Here is a 12,548-nt window from a genome sequence, read left to right as displayed (position 1 = left end):
TTACCAGCCTATCTATTGTTGAAATTGAAGTTTGTGACCCGTGAACTTGAGCTTCTCCCCCAATCAAGTCTGGGGCCCTCACTTAGGTAATCCTTTCCTCACAACCCCTAGAAGCTGCTCGTCCACCAGGGTCAAGTTGGCACAGGGCTGGGATTAGGCCCCGACTTCAGCTTCTTTAGGCAGATACCAGGGGCCATGACTGGGCACAGAGGCCACACTCCCTAGGAGACACTCACCCATGGCTTGATACGGGCCAGGAAGTCCTTGTGGAGGCCAGTGATCCTGTCCTCAAAGGAGGCAGGTGTGTGGAAGGTCAGCAGCAGCCCCTACAACGGGGCTGTGATCTGAAAGGGAAGGGAGACGGGGGCAGGCAGGTGTGGAGGATTCTGCACCACTCGTGGTCACAGGGTCACATCCTGGGTGGACTCCAGCCTCGTCTAGAAGTTCTGCACACCTCTGGGGCTCAGAGCCATACCTCGAGGTGGCTTAGTCAAATAGTTTTACTCACCCTTTGTCCCCCCATTCTTTGGGCCACAAAGACTGCCATATGCCAAGAATGGCTTCTCACCTACTCTAGTGCTCTCAGTCCACAATTCTTTCAGGAGACTCTCTGGGAACCCTTAGGGGCATTCCCAAGCAATCTGCTCGGCCTGGGCTCACACCACCCATGTCTAATAGGGCTCCTAGCCCATATACAGGGTCAGGAAATGTGTGTGGTTGAATCTTGCAAGTATGGCTAGAAAGTCTCTTAGCTGGCTTCTTCCCTTCTTCCTCCCTACACTAACCCTCTAATCCTCCTTTATTCAGCCCCACTGTTGCTTTAAGATTTTTTTCTGCTACCACTCTTTGGACCTGACTTTTCCTTCTTTCTCCACCCCCACAGAATACTCCTGCTTGCCCCCAACAAACACATATGGTTGTAACTCAACTACCTAATAACAGTGAAAAAAAATTAAAGATACAAAATATACTGAAAAATGGTACACTTCTGTATGTTTTTAATCCTGTAACAGTAATAAGGAGCTTCTTCTGGGCTCTCTCTGGGTCATTCCAAATGACCAGGTTCCTTCCCAAGCACCATTCCTCTGGGGTCTTCTCCTTCCTGGAGCCTTGTACTTTCATCCTAAGTCCAAGGGACAGCTTGGGGGGCAATCCCTGTCACCCCCATTGCATGAAGTAATCTCTACTCCGGGTGCATGCATGCTACTCAGGTCCCTGGTGGTGTGTATGTTCTCTTCCTTCTCGTTACCCTGCTTTTATTTGTCCCTCACCTCCCTTTCCTGCCTTCTCCAGGCCTTTGTGCTCTCACTTTCATCCTCCTCCTTGATCTAACTTCAGCTCTGACAATGTCCTCTCCTCTGAGCAACTTATTGCTCCATCTTCCTGGGGAGCCTCTGACTCAAGAAGGAAGTTTCCTATTGGGCTTAAGAATTTTTATTGTCGGCTTGGCTGGCCAGTGTGGCTCAGTGGTTCCGTGTCAACCTGTGGGCCAGGAGGTAATGGTTCAATTCCTGGTTGGTCTATATGCCTGGGTTGTGGGCTCGCGTGCAGGAGGTGGCCGATCAATGATTCTCTCTCATCATTGATGTTTCTATCTCTCTCTCCCTCTCCCTTCCTCTCTCTAAAATCAATAAAAAAATGTATTTTAAAGAAGAATTTTTATTGTTTTCCAAGTAACAGGGGCCCAGTAGAGATGAGAACCCCATGATCAGAGCCTCTGTCTTCTTTATGATTACCTTGGGGAAGGGGTGCTGCAGGCCACAGACAAATTCCAAATCCTGAGGTAACTGAACTCGGGGTTTTACTGCTTCTCTCTCTTTTCTTTTCCTTTTAAATTTATTTTTCAATTACAGTTGACATACAATATTATATTAGTTTCAGGTGTACAACATAGTGATTAGACATTTAGATATTTGTATACCTTATAAAGTGATCCCTCAATAAGTTTAGTACCCATCTGACACCATAGTGATTACAATATTATTGACTATACTAGAGGCTCGGTACATGAAATTCATGCTTGGGTAGGGTCCCTATGATCTGCGGGGAGGCCAGAGGGGCAATCGGGTGTGTGTGGGGGGGAGGCCCCCTGGCACCTGGCTTGGCTGCCCTGGCACCACCTACTTGCCAGCCTCTCCCCTTGCTGCCACTGCTGGGTCAGCTCCTGTGTTGAGCGCCTGCCCCCTGGTGGTCAGTGCATGTCATAGCGACTGATTATTATGCTGTTCAGTCAATTTGCATATTAGGGTTTATTATATAGGATTCCATATGCTATATTTTACATCCCTTTGACCATTTTTATAATTGTCAATTTATACTTCTTAATCCCTTTCACCTTTTTTGTTCATTCCCTCCACCCCCTCTCCCATCTGGCAACCATCAGTTTGTTCTTTGCTCCTCTCTTTCCTTTTCCAGCTCTTCCCGTAGGCTGGTTCCTATCTTCCCTGGTAGATCACTGAGCATGGATTCCTCCCGTTAATTCAAATAATTGCAGAATCTTAAACTCTCTGATAAGAAATCAAACAGAGTAATGGGATTTTATCTTTATGCTTGGAAGGAGGAAAAGAGAATCCCAAAGATATTCTTCTGGTCTAACAGATAAACAATAATCTCACAAGTATTTATGCTTTCTGGAAAGTAAAAGGTTAATTAATTTTTTATGAGTAATAAGTTATCAATGATCAATCAGACTTGCAGACTTTTAACATTTATAGACTACATGGTCATAAAGCAATCATCTTTGAAGTCTGAATGTCTTTAAAGATTCCTTTGTGTAAATTACACTCCAAAGATGACATAAATATAACATGGAACAGGATTATGTATTTTCACACCAGTGAGATTTGATGTTTTTGTTCTCCACTTTATCGGAATCAATTGTATGAGCAGAATCATGTCTGATTTTCTGCAAGCCTAGGCTAAGAGGGAGTACATTCTGTCCTCGTCTTGCTCAGATTTATTTTGTTAGCATTTGTGAGGCTTGCTGTTTAAAACCAAGCACCAGAATTTCATTTCAGAGGATTTAGAGGGAACAAAGGGCAGGTCTGAGGAGCTTAAAATGTACAAAAGAAAAGAAAAAGTTAAGTGTAAATACTGGACACATTAGGTCTTTCATTTACAATTGTGAGTCAGGTCCCCTCACTCCAGGCTAAGGGAGAGGGCTTGGCCCCGATGGGGGCTGTAGCTAGGGAAGGCTCTGGGGAGCAGGAGGAGCAGAAAGTTACTGGAAATACAGTGCTTATCAACATGACTTTAAATCTCTAGAGTAGACTCCACTGTGGTCTGGCTTAGGAATGACCGAAATATTGGAGCTGATTTTTACCTCAATTGAGGCTTGTTATTTCTGAGACCAGGAAAACCTCTTAATCACCAGCAATCAGACTTCACTGATGAGAATGGAGATGGCAGAAGGAAAAGCTAAAGAAAGTTCTCTGGGGACCATGACAGCTGCCTATTTTTTGTTTTTCAATTCTCTTTCTCAAAGCCTCTATTTCCATTTCCTATGCTCCTGGTTTTCTACCTCTGCCTTTCTTTTCTAGGCCGGGTGCTCTGGGGAGAAGAGCGAAGGCCATGTGGCAGCACTAGGACCCGACCTCATTAATATGAGGTGGGGGAGAAGGGAAGCCTTTGGTGAAGGCAGTAGAATTCACCTCCTTGGACTCCTCCTCAATTTCTGGTCTGCACTGTTCCTCCTTGCCCTGAGTGGGAAACCTGGAGGTTCAGCCAGTGTTTGAGGCCCTGCCTTCTCACTGGATGTCAGAGCAGGTAAGGTGGCTGGCTGTGGACTGCTTGGACCATGGTGCTTAGAAGTCCAGGTTGGGCCACTTCTTGTCAATTGAGGGAGGAGGCACGTGAAACCCCAGAAGAGGAAGCTTTCTATTGACACCTGCAAGTAAAAAGCCAGGACCTGCTGGAACAGCCAGCCTATGACCATAGTATGTGTCCACAGGGATCTGTCCTGGAAGGAGGAGTGCTGAACCAATCACTAGATCATAAGGGGTAGGGACCCCATAGTATGTTCTTTGCTTATCTGATCATGTTTCACTATAGCTACTCCTTCATCATCCAGCCATCTAAAAACCTAGTAGCCCTAACAATACTGGTGACTTCTGCATTTATTGCCACCCACCCTGACTCACTTTATTTGAATCACTCATCACTGATTCACTTTATTGTTGTGACTCTGATAGGTCTAGCAAGATCATTAGTACCATACCCACCAGGGTATTGATTGGCTGCCTCCTGCATACCACCCATTGGGGATTGAGCCTGCAAACCAGGTATGTGCCCCGAACCACAACCTCATGGTTCATAGGTTGGTGCTCAACCACTGAGCAACACCAGCAGGGAGAGCAATAGAAACTTTAAGAAAGAACCAAATGTAAATTCTAGAACTGAAAGATGCAATATGTGAAATTTAAAAAATTACTGGAAGGGCTTAATAGAAGAATGGAGATGGCAGAAGAAAGAGCCAGTGACCTTGAAGATAAATAGAAATTATTCAATCTGAAGACAGAGGAAGGCATTTTTTTTAAATGAGTAGAAACTCAGGAATTGTGGAACAATATAAAAAAAATCCTCTAATATGTGTGTTCTTGGAATCCTAGAAGGAGAGAAGAGAATGAGGCAGGAAAAATATTCAAAGAAATAATGGCTGGAAATTTCCCAGCTGTTGAAAAAGGCATCTATCTTCAGTTAAGAAGTTCAATAAATTCAAAGCAGAACTAAAAATAAACAAAAGAGCACATGTAGGCCCATCAAAGTCACATTGCTGGAAACTAAGATAAAAAGAAAATCTTGAAGGCTTCCAGAGAAAAAGAACACATTGCAATCACAGAACCACATTTTCAATGTCACTGCTTTCTCATCAAAACCAGCACAGACCAGAAAGTAGTGAAACAACTTCTTCAAAACACTGGATGGAAAAATCGTCAACTCAGGGTTGCTTTTCCAGCAAAAATATTCTTCAAGAATGAAGATGAAATAAAACCATCTTCAGATAAAAAGAAAACTTAGAAAATTTGTCATCAGCAGAACTGCTTTAAGAGAGACGCTAAAGTTCTTCAGGCTGAAGGGAAAGAAATCCAGATGGAAGAACAGAGTCACTGGATGGCTAAAGAAAAATGGTAAATTTGTGGGTAAATATAAAATATATATTTTTTCTTAGTATCTTAAAAATACATATGCCTGTTTAAAAGCAAAAATTATAACATTGCATTGTGAACTTTAAAACATGTGTAGATTTAATATACATGGAAACCATAGCATAAAGGATGAGGGGAGACTTATATAGTAACCAAGTTTCTTCATCCAAAAGTAAGTCTAAAAAGATTAAAAAAGCGAAGGATGCAGTTCTTTTTAGAGCAGTGGTTTTCTATCTGTGGTCTGGGGAATGCTGGGGATCCCTGAGATCCTTTGAAGGGGATTATGGACCCAAAGTTATTTTCATAACAATACTAAGATGTTATTTGCTGTTTTCTTTCTCTTTCATGAATGTATCAGGGAGTGATCAGAGGCTATGTAAGGTGTGTCAGCATCGTCCCTTCACAATGAATGGGACATGTGGTTATTTATCCTTATGTTTTAAATTTTTCTCAGTTTTAATTTTTTATGCAGTGAATATGAATAAATACAACCCACATAGACAAGAGCTCTTTGGGGTTCTCAATAATTTTTAAGGATATAAAGCTTGAGTCCAGCTGCCCTAGAGTGATCACTAAAAAAGAAAATTAAAAAAAAGAAAGGCAAAAAGGTATAGCTAAAGGCCAATAGATAAATTAAAATGGAATTCTGAACCCTAAATGGGATTAATTTGGGGGACTTGTTTCTAAAAGGGTGACCTATTAGAAATTGTCCTGGTTTATCTGAGACTGATGGGTTTTCTTGGGACACAGGGCTTTCAATCCTAAAACTGGTTCAGTCCCAGGCAAACCAGACAGTTGGTTATTTCCAGTCCTTCAATCATCTATTTTGTTCCCCTTTCCCTTAGCTCAGTGGTCGGCAAACTGCGGCTCGAGAGCCACATGCAGCTCTTTGGCCCCTTCAATGTGGCTCTTCCACAAAATACCACGGCCTGGGCTAGTCTATTTTGAAGAAGTGGCGTTAGAAGAAGTTTAAGTTTTAAAAATTTGGCTCTCAAAAGAAATTTCAATCGTTGTACTGTTGATATTTGACTCTGTTGACTAATGAGTTTGCCGACCACTGCTTAGCTAATATGAGCCTATAATGAGCCAAGGGGACATCTGCTCTATGCGTGGGTCCCCAAATATAGGTTAAGAGGATTGAATAAAAGAAATAAAGGGAACAATCTACAAAATTGTAAGTACACAATGTTCACAAAAATAGAAACAAGAGAACAATCTAAAACAACTGTGACCAGGCCAGCCAGCATGGATCAGTAGTTGAGCATCAACCCATGAACCAGGAAGTCATGGTTTGATTCCTGATCAGGGCATAGGCCCAGGTTGCGAACTCAATCCCTAGTGTGGGGAGTACAGGAAGCAGCAGATCAATGATTCACTCTCATCACTGATGTTTCTATTTCTCTTTCCCTCTTCCTTCTTCTCTGAAATCAATAAAAATATATTTTAAAAAGTAAATAAGTAAAACAACTGTGACCATATTAGAGTATAAGGCTATGGGAGACTTAAAAAATGTTTCTCTGTTTAGTGAAATTTATGTGATGTTATTAAATCACTTTAATAATTATAAAATAAATGTATTAAAAGTGATAATTGTGACCAGATGGCCCCTTCTAAGATAAACAAGATTAAAAAGATGAGGTCCTGGATCCTGAAGATGATGCTAAGACCCTGGCTTCAGCGGCATCTTTAGCCCGTGTGATCAATGAAGAAAGTTTTGCTCTTGGATATAAGCTTAGGCCAGGCATAATCCTTTCAACCTTGGGGAGCTCATGTCTGAAGACACCTCATGTCTCACCTCTTCCCCTCCATTGAAATTTATTTCTCATTGACTGAGAAGGGGCAAAGGGCAGAAGCAGGAAGAAGGGACAGTCTTCAAAGTTGTGATGTGAGGGTTGGGGAGGATGGAGAGAGAGCCGAAGAAGTCCATGGGTGTGAGTGTAAGAAATGCATAAACATGTTTTCAGAATGTGTATTGTTATTTTTGAAATTCCTGTTGGTGCTGCCACCTGCTGTCCTGCATAGGGAAGGACTTCCTGTGGCAAATGTCTGACTTACTGGTTGCTCTATATTGTCTTTTAATATCTAATAACTACAATATGAACTGTTCTGATAATTTCACCCTCCCTTATGGTAATGGACATACTAAGCTGCCGGCTGGTTAGTTTTTGATATGTGGGGTCACTGTTTATTCATATATCCCTGCCAGCAGGACTGGGAGGCCTTGTTTCTTATGACGACTGACTGTCTTTATGCCCCAGAAACATCACAGGGTCTGAACCAAAAGGGACCTTCTCACAGCCGTGGCACTGGACTGCAACGGCGATCTTCTACCGGGAGTCCTGCTGAATATATTGCTTTCACTGTTTTTGTCATGCTGGTAATGGTAGGCTCCCTTAAGGTAGAAGTGGCCCAGCTGACATGTAGCAAAGTAAAAGCACTGAATGCCACTTCTAATAACTACAATACCTGGGATAAATCAAGAGCTGAGCCAGGTCAGGGAGGCGATGCTAGAGAATCAGGCTTCATTTTTCTCCTGTTTATTTTTATAGTCTGATTGCTTGCTGCTGTATCCAATGTCTTCCTCATTTTAGACCCTGCATTCCCTGTATTCCATCCCTGCCAAGTGCTTTCAAGGCAGAAGCAAATGCAGTCCAGCAGGATGAGACTTTTCACTTAAAACTAATCTCATAGATATGAGATGATAGAAAAAGCAGTGAGGAATGTTAGGGGCAGAAATGGAATAGTGGGGACGCTATAATTATAAGAAATATTAATCATGCTCATGTGATTGTTCTAGTGTGATTAGATAAAACCTAGTTGAGAGTTGTATGCCCCAGGACATGGAAGCCAACATCGGAATGCAGTCCAACCTCCTTTTCTGAGAACTGCCTATCATTATGAAAAGATTAACAACCTTGTTGCTGAAACAAGCTAGTCCCGGAGGCGCCAGCCCATTGCCCGCCCTTTTCGACCCCCAGCCCCTATTGCTTGTAATCTGGTCCCAGAGGCATCTGGAGGCACCTGCTCTCCATGACCTCCTCCACCCCCACCCCCGCCAGCCCGCATTGTCTGCAGCCTGTAACCATTGTACCTTGCCTACTTTCCCATGCCTGTAATTCTTACTTTCCCATGTAATCTTTGCCCTTCTACCCACAATAAGCAGCTGGCTTCTGGGGAAGGGGAAAACAGATTTTTGTGGATGACCTACTGCTCTCTCATACTGCTGGCATTATTGGAATAAATACTCACATATGATTCAACCCTGTCTCTGCTTAATTGGCTCAAATAGTGACAGGCAGCCCCGACCCATTGGTTGTCCGGTTTCAGTTTGACTGGGGCTGGAGGGGCTGCTTCCAAGGTGGCTGGCTCACATGGCTGTGGGCAGGGGCCTCAGTTCCTGGACACACAGCCCTCTTCATCGGACACTTGAGTGTCCTGATGACATGACAGCTGACTTTCCCCAGAGTAATCTAAGATAGAAAGAACAAGGCTGAGGCCAAAATGTCTTTTTTAAAAGATTTTTATTTAATTCTGGTAAGAATGCTTAACATGTGATCTATCTTTAAAAAATATTTTTATTGATTTCTGAGAAAGGAAGGGAGAGGGAAAGACAGATTGAAACATCAATGATGAGAGAGAATCATTGATTGGCTGCCTCATGCACGCCCTCTACTAGGGATCAAGCCTGCAATCCTGGCATGTGCCCTTGACTGGAATCGAACCTGGGACCCTTCAGTCTGTAGGCGGACCCTCTATCCATTGAGCCAAACTGGATAGGTTGAGATCTATCTTCTTAACAAATTTTAAGCTATAGACACAACATTGAACAGAAAATCTGAAATGTCTTTTATAACCTAGCCTTGGATGTGACATAGTATCACTTCATAGTATCATATCCTATTCAATTGGTCACACATACCAACCCTGATACAGTATGGGAGGGGATGACACATGGATGAGAATGTCAGGGAGCAGGGATCACGGGCCATCTCAGAGGCTGGCTATCACAGAAGTAGATATGTTATTTTAGTACAATAAATGCAGAAGGTCAGTTGGCAGGATGTTATTTTTGCCAGATAGGATTGTAGTTTAGATGGATTAACCTGAAGCCACAGTGCCCTTGGGGACACTGGCCCTCTCTCTCCTCTTCCACCCTAAGATCTGAAGGGCCCCTTCACCCATCACCACTAAGGAATAGGACTGCACAGATAAAACAATGACTTACAGCCAACAAAACACAAGAGGAGGTGGGGCTTTGGGGAGAATAGCAAAGGGTTACAAACTACCAAGAAGCTGTGGAAAAGGAGAGGGGATGGGCAGGAAGGAGAAGCCCTTCAAACCTAGGGGAGGGTAACCTTAGTGAGTCCAGAGAATCTAGGACTGTGGTCTCACACCAGCAGATTGTCCAAAGGGCAAGTTCAGAGGCTGGAGATTCCAGTTTCAAATCTCCCACCCCTGGGGCTTTGGGTGGACTTTGAAGCCTGAAGTCAAGTCCTTCAGTAAAGGATTCCTTAACCATATTGTGTATGTGCCTTGCTTGCTAATAGCAAGGCTGTTCCGCTGTATCCTGCACCATCCCTTATTTTCACATGAGGAGTTTATAGGTGAGGCTGTATTTGTATCCTATATAATAAAAGCCTAATATGCTAAGTGTCCGGTTGTTCATTCAACCAATCAAAGTGTAATATGCTAATGATATGCTAAGGCTGCTCAACCACTCGCTATGATGTGCACTGACCACCAGGGGCCAGACAGTCAACTGGTCGACCAGTTCCTATGACGTGCATGGACCAACAGGGGGGCAGATGCTCCAAACGATAGGTTAGCTTGCTGCTGGGGTCTGGCCAATCGGGACTGAGCAAGATAGGTTAGACACACCCTGGAGCCCCTCTGCTGTCCCTCCTTAGCTAGCCAACCTCCCACGTCTCTCACCAGCCCTGATCATTGTACCGGTGGGGTCCCTCAGCCTGGCCTGTGCCATCTCATAATCCAGGACCCCTCAGGGGATGTCAGAGAGCCTGTTTCGCGAGGGATTCCACTGGTGCACAAATTCGTGCACCAGACCTCTAGTTTTAGAAAATCAACTTGGTATATTATTCTCTGTTCTAGTTCCCTTTGTTTCTGCCAAGACTTTAATAAATCCTTATTCAAACGGTTCACCCTAGTCCCACCTGTGCTACTCAGAAAGAAAGTAGTAGGAAAGAGAGGTGCACCCTTGTCCCATCTGTGCTATTCAAAAAAAAAGTAGTGGGAAAGAGAAGGGAGAGGTGAGTGGTAGCATTGGTGAAGGGAGACACCTGGTGGAGGAAGAGTGCTTTGCAATCCAGCTGCCCTTTCCTGTGTTGAGACTGTATCTCCATCAAGGAGCTGGAAGGATAAGCTTTATTAAGCAAGTCAATAGTTTCCTTACAGCTGGGTCAAGGACAGGCAGCCAGGGTTTTCTGAAAATAGCCGGGAAGGAGAGGAGGTGGGAGGGAAAGACAAGAGAGTAGATCATTCTCAGACATCAAAGCAGAAAAGACCAGTCCTGTGAGGAAACAAAGTCACACAGAGTGAAAGAATTAGCCCAAGATCACGGTGACTCCTCAAGCAGTGCTTTTAGCTCTGCCCTGCCCCCCTGCCTGAGTCAATGAATACCCACAGCTGTTGTCACATGCATGAAGCAAAGAGAGAAGAAGGTGCTGGCTCTCAGCAGTCTTCTAGAACAGTGGATGGAAAGCCACACTGACAATACACACACCTCTCCCCACACACTTTACGTAGAAGAAACGTGTGCAAGACAGACACATGATGGTCACACACACGGGTATAAAAGGAAAACTGTGCAGTTGATACTCAAGTCAATCCTCTGCGCCCTGGGTCATGTCCAGGGTAGGGAGCGAGGGCTGGTGAGGTCCAAACCAAGGTACGATTGAGAGGATCGCTGGGGCTTCGTTAGGGTAGAAAGATGACAGGAGTTATGCTGCAGGGGATCAGAGGTAGGAGGCTGGAGGACTCGCAGGCAAGAGGAAAGCATGAGAAAAAACCCCCAGGACAGGGCTGAGGGTGCTGCCACCCATGGGGAAGAAGGGTAAGGAGCCAGAACAGGTTGAGGGAAAGTGGCTGCACCTGCAGCTGATAACTAGAGAAGTCTGGGGCCTGGACACAGCCCCTGCCATGGGGTGTCCAGCCCCTTGAATGGTGTAGCTTCAGTGTGTACTGTGCGGGAGGAGTCCAAGAGGAACTCAGGTGGGGGTGGAGCCTAATGGCTCTGCACAGCTGAGTCCATAGGGGCTCTGTAGGGTGGTGCAGTCTGGGACAGCACACTTGTCCTCCTGGGGGTGAGGGGACTATGGGACACAGTGAGAGATTCTGGTTCTGAAGCTTTAGGGGGAGGCAACGACTCCCTTCCATCCCTATCACTTCCAGTTAAGGTGAGGGCTATACTGTCTCTCAATCTTTGGTATCAGTCAATTATACTTTGGTATGAATATAACCCACTGTGTGACCTCAGAGGCATGAGCCCTCTTTAACATTAACTGTAGGATACAAGGCTTTGCTTCCAGTTAAGGGAATTTCAAGCATCGAGTTAAGAGGAAGGAGGTAGTAAAAGTAATAACAGCCAACTTCATCAATGCTTACTCTATTCCAGGTCCCATGCTGAGCAATTTTAGATGGAATATTCCTGGGAGGAAGGAAGAACCCTTGGAATTGCCTTGCATGACCAGCAAATGTGGTTTATTTACCATAGGTTAGTGGCTTGTATATTCTCACAGCACTAGTAAGAGGTGGTAGTTTGACACCAGAGCCTGTTCACCTGATCACTGTGTAATACTCCCTCCCAATTATGTGTTTAATTTTAGGTTCATCTAGACGCAGCCGTGGGCAAACTACGGCCCGAGGGCCGGATCCGGCCATTCGGCTGTTCTATCCGGCCCGTGGAGCCGAAAGAGTGGAGGGTTCTCTTGCTCTCCCCTCCGCTCCTTTACTTTGAATTTATATTAGTTCACACAAACACTCCATCCATGCTTTTGTTCCGGCCCTCCGGTCCAGTTTAAGAACCCATTGTGGCCCTCGAGTCAAAAAGTTTGCCCACCCCTGATAGAGCCTCTGAGGCAAGTGGTTTACCAATGAACCCAATGGTCTGGCTATGCTGGTGACCTTCAACTTGGGCACTGCCCATTGGGAACAGAATGGAGGGTCATAGGGCTTCCCCTCTTCCTAATGGCCAGAACAAAAGTGGGGGTAGGGAGAAGTGAGAATTGGGACTAGGTGGTTGGGAGAGGCAGGAGGCTCACTCCCAGATAGATGATGGGCCAGGAAGTCCTTGAGAGGACAGAGGCCCCATTGTTCTTGCTGGAAGGGTGAGTGTGGAAGGTCAGCTCCATCTCATGCCCTGGGGTCTGAATGGCCTTTGGTGAGGGT

Source organism: Plecotus auritus (genome assembly GCF_963455305.1).
Source record: "Plecotus auritus genome assembly, chromosome: 3".
NCBI lineage: Eukaryota > Metazoa > Chordata > Mammalia > Chiroptera > Vespertilionidae > Plecotus > Plecotus auritus.
The sequence above is the reverse complement of the archived record's forward strand: the minus strand, read 5'-3'. Positions refer to the sequence as shown.